General features: G+C 38.1%; 1 pseudogene; it reads left to right on the top strand.

Moving 5' to 3' along the window:
• The first annotated feature begins 2,266 nt into the window (after window positions 1-2,266).
• On the top strand, window positions 2,267-2,527 carry LOC147463871 (elongation factor 1-alpha pseudogene; annotated as a pseudogene).
• The last annotated feature ends 8,019 nt before the right edge of the window (window positions 2,528-10,546 follow it).

Here is a 10,546-nt window from a genome sequence, read left to right on the forward strand (position 1 = left end):
TGAATTTACTCACAAGAAAGACTTCGTGAACCACAATAGAATCGAGAATGATTACACTTACATTGTAGAGCCTAAGAGACAAGGAACACAATGTGCTATTTTGAAATGAATTCTGATGACCAGATAAGGAGAAAAATGGATTACAAATTGTAGCAGCAAGAGGCTCTCATAGTAAACGTCCAATACTCTTTCAAGCTAATGATAAGGGTTGTGACTTAAGAACTAAGGGAACTTTCCCATGGCCATTCGGCCACTTACAAGGGGTGCAGACTCAGAGAGGCTAAGAGGGTATGACAAAATATATTACAATTGAGAATCCTTATTAGCAAAATTACACCACTTCTTTTGAAAAAATGAGTGAGTACAACAAGGTTTGGTGTACATCCACCTTTTGCGTGTTAGTCCACTGTGTCCACCAAATACCCACTACTCCATTTGCGAGGATATGCATGCTTTGATCTCCTAGCACCCTAATATCAACACATAATAGCTTTAGGCATTACCCATATTGATTTTGATAGGTGGATTATGAAAAATTTAGTGGAGCACCCTCACATGTAGGTTTGTGAATTCCTTGTTAAATCATCTTCTACATCTATATGGGAGATATATCATTTTCATAGCACCTAGGTTCTTGACTTAGTGTTTCTCAAGAAGGTGAGCTCACACAAAGATGGATAAGGGGAAGATTGACACCACCTTCTTGTCATGGAAACATATTGTTATTTTCCTCATTAATGAGATAACTGCCAATGAAATGTAAATGTGGAGCTCCTATACAATGCATATTGGATGAATTGTGAAGGTGTCAATGAATCCATGCAAGACACCATGGAATCCTTGCACTAATTATGTGTAACTTCAGCTAGAGTACCCAACATGCACGTAAGGTCTTATTGAGAAACACACCTCATCTACGCCTCACTTACTGGCCCCTATTGACATTAGGGAAATTTTGGACTCTCAAATGGGCTTCTTAAGGTCCCCCTTCACTTTATCACACACTCATAAATCATATGGGAAAAAAACTATAAAATATTGAAACTCTCTCCTTGGAGTATCAATGCTCATTATTTCTTGAGATATCTTGATATTATTTTAATAGTTTTACAAAAGATATTGGAATTACTCTACTAATTCAATAAAGTACATTTTTCATTATTTTAATCATGATGGTGATGGGTGGTGATGGCATTTCAAAATTTCATTTCTCTTTGGGTGCATTCAATGTGAAAATGCTATGTTTGTTGCTAGTCCAATCATGTAAGGAAAAGATTTAATCATTGTCCTCTTTATTGACACATTCTTATGTTCATTGGAAATCTTCTTGTATAGTGCTCTACATTCTTTTGTTATTTTTTCATGCAATGTCCGTTTTCCACATATGAAGTTCTCGGAGGAGCTTGGACAACATGATCGAAGGAGGTGTGTAAACAAACAATATATTATCTTAGAGGTTGCACCCGACCCTAACCAATATTATCTCTACTAGTACAACAATGCCGCCTCTGGCAGTGCTATGTGGATTTTCTTAGCTCAGACATGCCAACACTATTTACATAAAATGAGTCTTTGGGTAGGCCGGAGAAGGGCCATGAAAGACATGGTTGTCACAGAGAGAGAGAGAGAGAGAGAGAGAGAGAGAGAGAGAGAGAGAGAGAGAGAGAGAGAGAGAGAGAGAGAGAGAGAGAGAGAGAGAGACCCCTGAACCAATCAACCTTGGCAATGAATAATTGAATGATAATACAATGGGAGCAAGGGATCACGTATATACCCACCTCAATAAATAGCCCTACCCAAACTTTGACAAATAAGTAAAATAAACACCTAAAAACCAAAATAAATAATTGGATTACAAATTTAGGCAGCTCACTTGAGATGACAAAACTCTAACATGGAGCCCCCCCCCCCCCCCCCCCCCCTTTTTTGCACATTCTTACACTTTTATTACCCCTTTTTTTCCATCATGCACACGAAGATGGCATCTCTTTGAATGCTTGCCTAGCATAAGAAGCAAAAGAACAGGGACTAGGAGAGGCAACACAAGAGCTGGAGCATAGACAAGAAAAGTGACAAGAGAATCTGAATCATCATCTTGAAATGAAAGAAGGAACTAGATGGGAGCCTATAAGAGCATGGAAAGCTGTTGTCGATGGGCCGGAGGCCATAAAGAGGACATGAATTCCTCATCTAGATCTTGCACAATGTTTCTACTGCAAGTAGAAGGAGCACTTTGGGGTAATCTTGCAACATATGTATAGTAGCCATGGGAAAGGAAAAGACTCACATCAACATTGTGGTCATTGACCATGTCGACTCTACAAAGGCCACTACCATTGGACATCTCATCTACAAGCTTGGTGGGATTGACAAGCATGTCATAGAGAGGCCAAAGAAGGAAGGAGCTGAGATGAACAAGAGGTTTCTCAAGACGTATGTATGGGTGCTCGACAAAAGGAAGGTTAAGTGTGAGAGTGGTATTACCATTGATATTTCCTTGTGGAAATCTGAGACCACAAAATATTAATGCACTACTTTTTATACACCCAGTCATTGTGACTTCATCAAGAACATGATTACTAGAACCTCGTAGGCTAAATGTGTGGTCTTGATTAGTGAACCCACAACTCGAGGTTTTGAAGATGGCATCTCCAAGGATGGACAAAACTGTGAGCATGTCTTGTTGACTTTTACTCTTGGGCTGAAGCAAAATGATTTATTGTTGTGACAAGATGGATGCCACAACTCCAAAGTTCTCCAACACCTGATATGATGAAATCATAAACGAAGTGTCTGCCTATCTGAAGAAAGTAGAATACAACCCAGACAAGATTACTTTTGCTCCCATATCATCTAAGTTCAAGGGAAACAACATGATTAAGAGATCCTCTAGTCTTGATTGGTATAAGGGTCCCACCCTCCTTGAGGATCTTGACATGATTTTAGAGCCCTAGAGACCCTCCGATAAGCCCCTCCCCCTGCCATTGTAGGATGTGTATAAGATCACATTGGAATGGTACTTGTTGAGTGAGTCAAAATGGGTATTATCAAGCCTAAGATGGTTGTTACCTCTGCTCCAATTGGACTAAAAAAGTGGTCAAATCTGTTGAGATGCATCATGAGGCCCTTTGTGAGGCACTTTCGGGTGACAATGTTGGCTTCAACGTAACAAATGTGGCTATCAAGTATCTTGAGTGTGGGCTTGTGGCCTCAACATCTAAGAATAACCATGCCAATTAGGAAGCTGCAAAATTTATCTCTCAAGTTATTATCATGAACCATCCCAGTCAGATTGGAAATGGGTATGCACCTGTTCTAGATTGCCACAATTTCCACATTGCTCGAAAGTTTGTTGAGATTCTCACAAAGATTGACAGAAGTTTTGGGAAGGTCCTTGGAGCTAAAAGTCCATGATATTTTTGGTAATAATTATTTTTTGGTTGTGCCGTATCTGTGTAAAGCTATCAAACATACCTAAGACATGTAGTGTCATTGTTAATCCTACTCGGATTACGATTATTTTGGAGAAGCTATACAGGTATGATGATCGTGACAATGAGATGAAAAGAAATATTGCCAAAGCTTAATAAAAAAAACGAGAAAGAAAGTCCCCTGGAATGAGGAATTTTTAGGTTGTGTGACTTTGTACTATAGAAAGACAAGAGGGAGGTTTGGGGAGGTGATGTAGCATTTAGCACCTTCTTCAATGAGACCGGGACCGGAAAACATTTCCTCAAAATATGTTTTTCAATTTGGGCCCACCACAATTGATGAACCTCCGACTGATACTAATTTTAGAAAGTTCTTTCATCTTGAGCATCTCATCTGTGGAAAAGAGGATGTTGTCAACAACTTTTGTCGTGTCCATTATACCATTGGAAAGGAGATTGTTGATCTTTTCCTTGATCGCATCACGAAGCTTGCAGATAGCTGCACTAGTTTGCATGGTTTCTTGTCTTCCATGTAGTTGGAGGTGGATCTGCTTCTAGCCTTGTATCCCTTCTTTTGGAAAGGCTATCTATGAACTATGTGAAGAAAGCAAGGCTTGGATTCATTGTTTATCCATCTTCCCAGGTGTCCACATCTATAGTTGAGCCATACAATAGTGTCCTTTCCACTCACTCTTTGCTTGAGCACACTAATGTTCTCTCAGGTCATCTCATCCCTGACTGCGTCCCTTCACTTTGATGGTGCATTGAATGTGGATGCCACTGCGTTCCAAACCAACTTGGATTCATTGTTTATCCATCTCCCTACGTGTCCACATTTTTGGTGAAAGCATGTATAGTTGGTACCACTTTTTCCACTTTTTGGTGGTACCACCAATAGCTAAGAGGAGGAGCTTTAGTTTTTTCAAATTGTAAAAGGAAGAGAAATTTCCCCCTATTTTGTGTATGAATATTACAAATCTCCTCCCATGGATTTTGTTTTACACTAACCCTATCGATGCATGCATGCACCCTCGAGAATTAACATTTGCTTGTTTTCGTAGGAAATGGTAGGACCACATCCTTCAAGCATTACTCCACTAGTATGGATACATGAATCATATGCACTTTCTCCCCAGATTCAAAGTCCATCTTGTAAGTGAGAAAGATACCTATTAAATCCACAATCAAAGATAAATTACCTTTGATCAAAATTTACATTCTCCATTACAAAAAATACACGAGGATATGAATACTATAACTCCACCGTAGCCAATTGGATGAGTGCCAATCAAGTCTACACTAAATAGTTGGCTAATCTTGTTCCTCAATTGTCTCAATTTCCTGGGGCTTGACTTGGATGGATGAAGGGCCTCAAGCACTAATCCCCCATGCTACAACATGCACATTATATGCATAGATTGGACAAGTGGTGGACTTTGAGATAAAAAACCCATGGTGCAACAATGGATTGAAAGCTAGCAATCTTGTATCAATGCTCAATACCTTATTTTAAAAAGTGATATCCCTTGCTCTTTTAATAGGTTGGACAAGTGGTGGACCTTGAATGTAAACCCCTCATGTACAAAATTATGGGTTTAGGGTATTTCAATGGAGCCTAGCTTGGAGACATGGTGGAGATTGCTTCTCTCAATTTTTCAATGGAACCTATCTTGGAGAAATGGTGGATCATCCTTCTCTCCATGTTTCAATGGAGCCTACCTTGGACAAGTGGTGGACCTTTGCTTCTCTCTATGTTTCAATAGAGTTAGCTTGGACAAGTGGTGGGTCTTGGAACAAAACCCCTTTGTAAAACATAGCATGGACATTACAAGTGATGAGGAAAAATATCATTCAAGATATAACCTTATAGGTTGGAAAAGTGGTGATGGACCTTGACAAGTGGTGAAGGATACCATTTAAGATATACCCTTATAGGTTGGACAAGTGGTGGACCTTAACACCCACTTATTCTTAATATAATGACATAGAGTGGATAAGTGGTGAATCTTAAGACCAAACCACTCATGCTACTAGGTGTAATACGTTAGAGAAGTGGTAGACCTTGAATGTAAACACCCCATATACAAAATATCATGGTTTTAGGGTGTTTCAATGGAGCCTAGAATCTTGGAGACATGGTAGATCTTGATTCTTTCCATGTTTGAATGGCACCTATCTTGGAAAAATGATGGAGGTTACTTCTCTCCATGCTTCAATGGAGCCTAGCTTTGACAAGTGGTGAACCTTTGCTTCTCTCTATGTTTGAATAGAGATAGCTTGGACAAGTGGTTGACCTTTGCTTCTCTCTATGTTTGAATAGAGTTAGCTTGGACAAGTGGTGGACCTTGAAATGAAACCCCCATGTAAAACATATCATGGGCATTTCAAGTGGTGAGAAAGGATACCATTTAAGATATAACCTTATAGGTTGGACAAGTGGTGGACCTTAATACATAGTTTTTCCTAATATAATGACATAGAGTGTACAAGTGGTGTATCTTGAGACCAAACCACTCGTGCTACTAGGGATAATAGGTTAGACAAGTGGTGGGCCTTGAAATAAAATCCCCCATGCACAAAATAAAATGGGTTTAGGGCATTTAAATGGATCCTAGCTTGGAGACATGGTGGAGCTTTCTTCTCTCCATGTTTCAATGAAGCCTATCTTGGATAAATGGTGGAGCATCCTTCTCTCCATGTTTCAATATAGCTTAGCTTGGACAAGTGGTGGATCTTTGGTTCTCTCTATGTTTCAATAGAGTTAGCTTGGACAAGTGGCGGACATTGAAACAAAAATCCCATGTAAAACATATCATGGGTAGTTCAAGTTGTGAGAAAAAAAACCATTTAAAATATAACCTTATAGGTTGGACAAGTGGTGGACCTTAACACCCAATCCTTTTTAATACAATGACATAGAGTGGACAAGTGGTGAATCTTGAGACCAAAGCTATCAAGCTACTAGGGATACTAGGTTGGACAAGTTGTGGATCTTGAATGTACATCCCCTATGTACAAAATATCATGGGTTTAGGGTGTTTCAATGGATTCTAGCATATTGGAGACATGGTGGAGCTTGCTTCGCTCCATGTTTCAAGTGGTGGACCTTCAATTATTTTCCCATACCTAGTTTAGACAACCCATACACTTTGCAACTCTAAAGGTTGGACGAGTGGTGGAGATTTGTTTATTTCCATGTTTTAATGGATCCTAGCTTGGACAAGTGGTGGACCTTGGAAAAAAGTCCCCCCTGTACAACATAGCTAAGTTTTTTCATGTTTTAATGGAAGAGAGATTTGACAAATGGTGGAGCTTGCTTATCTCCATGTGGATTTTAGAACTAGCTTGGACAAGTGGTGGAGCTTTGCTTTTCTACTCTTCATAATACAATGATGTATAGGTTGGTTACATGGTGAATCTTAAGGCCAAACCTCCCATCTTACTAGAGATGAGAGGTTGGACAAGTGGTCAACCTTCTATCATTTCTCCATGCCTATAATTAGACAATTAGTAGAACTAGCATCTTTCTATGTTGTCTAGAGCTGAGCTTGGACAAGTAGTGGACCTTGCTACTCTCTTCCCTTGGTTTATTAGTTTGAAGACTCATTATATATACTTGCTTAGATCTATATAATTACTCATTAGTTAGGTTACAAGTAGGTATGTAATTTGTTAGCCTCAAGGGACTTTGAATATTGAATAGTAAGAAAGTCAAGTGCTGGTTTGAAGATCTTTTGCTTATCTAAACGAGACTCTAACTCAATAATAAGTCTCTTAAGTTCCACGAATTGTCCTATCTAGGCTCCAAAAGAGCCTTAATTGGTTTGTGCTAGATTCTAACTTTCTTAATGGGGTAGAATCCTAGAAAAATGAGGCACTATAAGTTTTACCTTAGCTCAAATGGATTTTCACTTAAACTAGACTGCAATTTGGCACTCTAGTATCTTTGTCTTGATGGAGTTTAACACTAGATACATAGTAGTGATATTTAAGCTTCATGTCTCTTCACTTGATCGAGATATGAGACCATACTTTCAAGGTCACCACTTGTCTTACCTAAAGACCAATGTGAGACATGGGAGCAAGAAAGCCATCCGATATTGTTTTAAGGACTATTACATAGACAATCAATAACTTAAGTAAAGCAAAAAGACTTGGATCTTTCACAATTAATAACTTAAGTAAAGCCAAAAAGACTTGGATCTTTGACAGTTTTTTTCAAACTAAAAAAGCACAATCTCATGCTAACAAAACTATAAATCACAATTGAAATTTTTGAACGAGAAAAAGACCAGCAATCTTATAAGAAGGATACTTTTCATTTCATTTGATGATTACAAACTAAAAGAAAGTCTCTCAAGAAATTGATAAACAAAAAATGTAGGTGACTGCTTCATTATTTTGAGCAAACATATCAAAATCTCTATTGATTGAGCTCCATCTAGTAGTATCCTTTGTAAGATCCTGCAGGAAGGAATAAAAAGAAAGATTTGTTAGATACCATACCAATGAGTGTTCAAGTATGTGTATCAAGAATACATGACATGTCACTAGTACCTTAGGGTTGCTTTCTATTCAGCCTTAGAAGATTGTTCTCAGCTTTCACCTTATTTATATAAGCCTTTGCTGTGGTTGCCTTCAAAACTGCTTTTGTGTTACAACCCAATTGCCTAGCTAAAGTGGTCAATTGTGACGCCTTCATGCTTTCAATGGGTGTACGCTCCTTTGCTAAGATCTCTTGTATTTGGGCTCTTCTCATTTCATTGTGGTGGCTTGTGTCACTTGCATTTTCAATGATAGTTTCATCCCTGTCACCTTTTGCAGGTGGTATTCTTCTTGTAAAGAACACCTTAGCTGACCAAACATCATTTTTCTGCTTCCAATACTCCATGATTTGTTTGTATTCACTATCATTTGTCACTATAGGTTGTCCATAACGATTAGAAGCAATTAAATCACGCACATCCCTTCTCTCATCAAGTTGAATCAAGTATGGCAGTAGCTCCTCCAAGAGCATATTTTCAACCATCTTCTCAGCATCAAATTGTGGTGGAAAAATGCAATTGTTTGCTGGTGAAATACATCCCTTGTAAGGAGAGTCATCAATAAGCACTGTTCTTTGTGGATCACATTCAAACCCCATGGCAATTTTGGCTAGAGGCTTGAACATTTCCTCAACGTTTGGATTGCCGGGTCTAAACAATTTTTGAGTTTGAGCGGTGTAGCAAACATCTTGCGACCAAATTGCAAAGAAAGGCAATGTATCCTCAGCTAAGTTGTTTAGTGCTGCAAGGATTTGATACACATTATTCCTAGTAGCTGTCGACCAAATTGCAACATTAAACCTCTGTAAAATAGTCTTCAAGAATTGGATGCAACCTGGCCTGAGTATAATATATCTTTTTGAATCCATTTGCACTGAGTTGTGGTGTGAGGATGGTTGAGGGGAACGTTTCAACAATAGACCATTTAAATCCAATATAATTGTAAGCATGGATTTCTCAACATCTACGCTACATGACGTAGTACCAATTGGCAATAGCTCGTGAGTGGACTTTTCAGTCTCTTTTGATGTATGTTGCATTTTTGAAGCATCGATTTCTTGGTTCTCATTATTGGAAGCTTGCTCAAGCTGCACAACACTAGACTCTAGTATAGAAATATCATCCATCTTGGGCACTTTAGAAACCATAGAATCTATGGATTCTATAGTTGTTGACTGAACCATAGGAGCATTATCCATCCCAGTTTGTGAATCTAAGAAAACACACACACAAATGGTATCTCAAAACTACTAGAATTTTATTCACCATATTTATATGTAGAACTCCTAGTAAGAAATTTATTTAAGTTAAAGTCGTTGTTAGAATCCTTGCAACCATTTTCAGCATTCGTACACCAAACACCACTTGTCTAAAATACAATCTACTAACTCAACATTTTCCATCCTACACTTTATTAAAGATGAGTACTTAAAGTGAAAACTAAAAGCCACCCTTGTTGAGGAAACATGGATACAAGGTCCACCAAATGTCCAACCTAGATTACAAGCAAACAATTAGAGATTTGGCTTAGATTTTGATTCAAAGGCCACCACTTATTCAAGTAAGATAAATCCACTTGTTTAAGACAGTAATGTTTGAAGCCCCACCACTTGTCCAACCTAGACATTGATTAAATTTTGGTAAGATTTATCACAAATCTAGAGTAGAATCAAGATTCTATGGCCAAGGTAGTCAAATAAGTTAGACAACACACAAAGCATAAGAGCACTCTAGATTCTCGTTGAGCATAAACTAAACAATAATCAAATGTTATATTCACTTGAGATTTCATCCATGAAAAATGAAAATGATGCATGTACTTGAGATTTCCATCCATGTACAATACTTTACAATGTCAAGTAAAGTTATAGTCAACAAACAACTCTTCTCCTGTTTCAACTTGACAAATAGTCTCAATGCATACATGGCCATATTCTTCTGACTTGATGTGTGAAGAGGTGCATTTATGCCAAGGTGGAAAATTCGGATCAAATGTATAGCGTATGTTGGGACAGACATTTGTACTATGAGAACTATTTATATAGCCCGACACGTTTCCTTCTTCTACACAACCAATAATGTATGATTGATCTTCCTCTTCTTCTATGTTTGGATCCTCTAGAAGAGAATATTTATAAGCTCTTGGAAAAATTTTGCATATCTTTTTCCAGTCTTGAAATCTATACTTATGCCCTCCATAGTTTAGAATAGTCAAACCACTTTCCAGGGTAGTATGCACAAATAGCCCATAACCAGCTCCTTCAATACATGAAAGTCGCACTTCAAAATCCACACCGTTAATATGGAAAATTACATCTTTGGGAATAGGAAAAGTTGGTGTCCCAAAAGGATCTTCATGCCAATCATAGTGTGAAATACATCTAGTTTTTATATCACTTAACTGCTTTGTGTCTGCAAAAAGAAGAAAATATTATGCATAAAATAATGACAATATCAAAGAAAGGTATCATTATTTTATAGTCCAATTGGTCCATTGTATGGAAGACTTAGAGTGCCTCTTCCATGGTGCCTCCAAGGTTTCCAAAAAATAAAATCATTGGAAAAAAAAGG

Source organism: Adiantum capillus-veneris, chromosome 2, assembly GCF_014529385.1.
Source record: "Adiantum capillus-veneris isolate H3 chromosome 2, ASM1452938v2, whole genome shotgun sequence".
NCBI lineage: Eukaryota > Viridiplantae > Streptophyta > Polypodiopsida > Polypodiales > Pteridaceae > Adiantum > Adiantum capillus-veneris.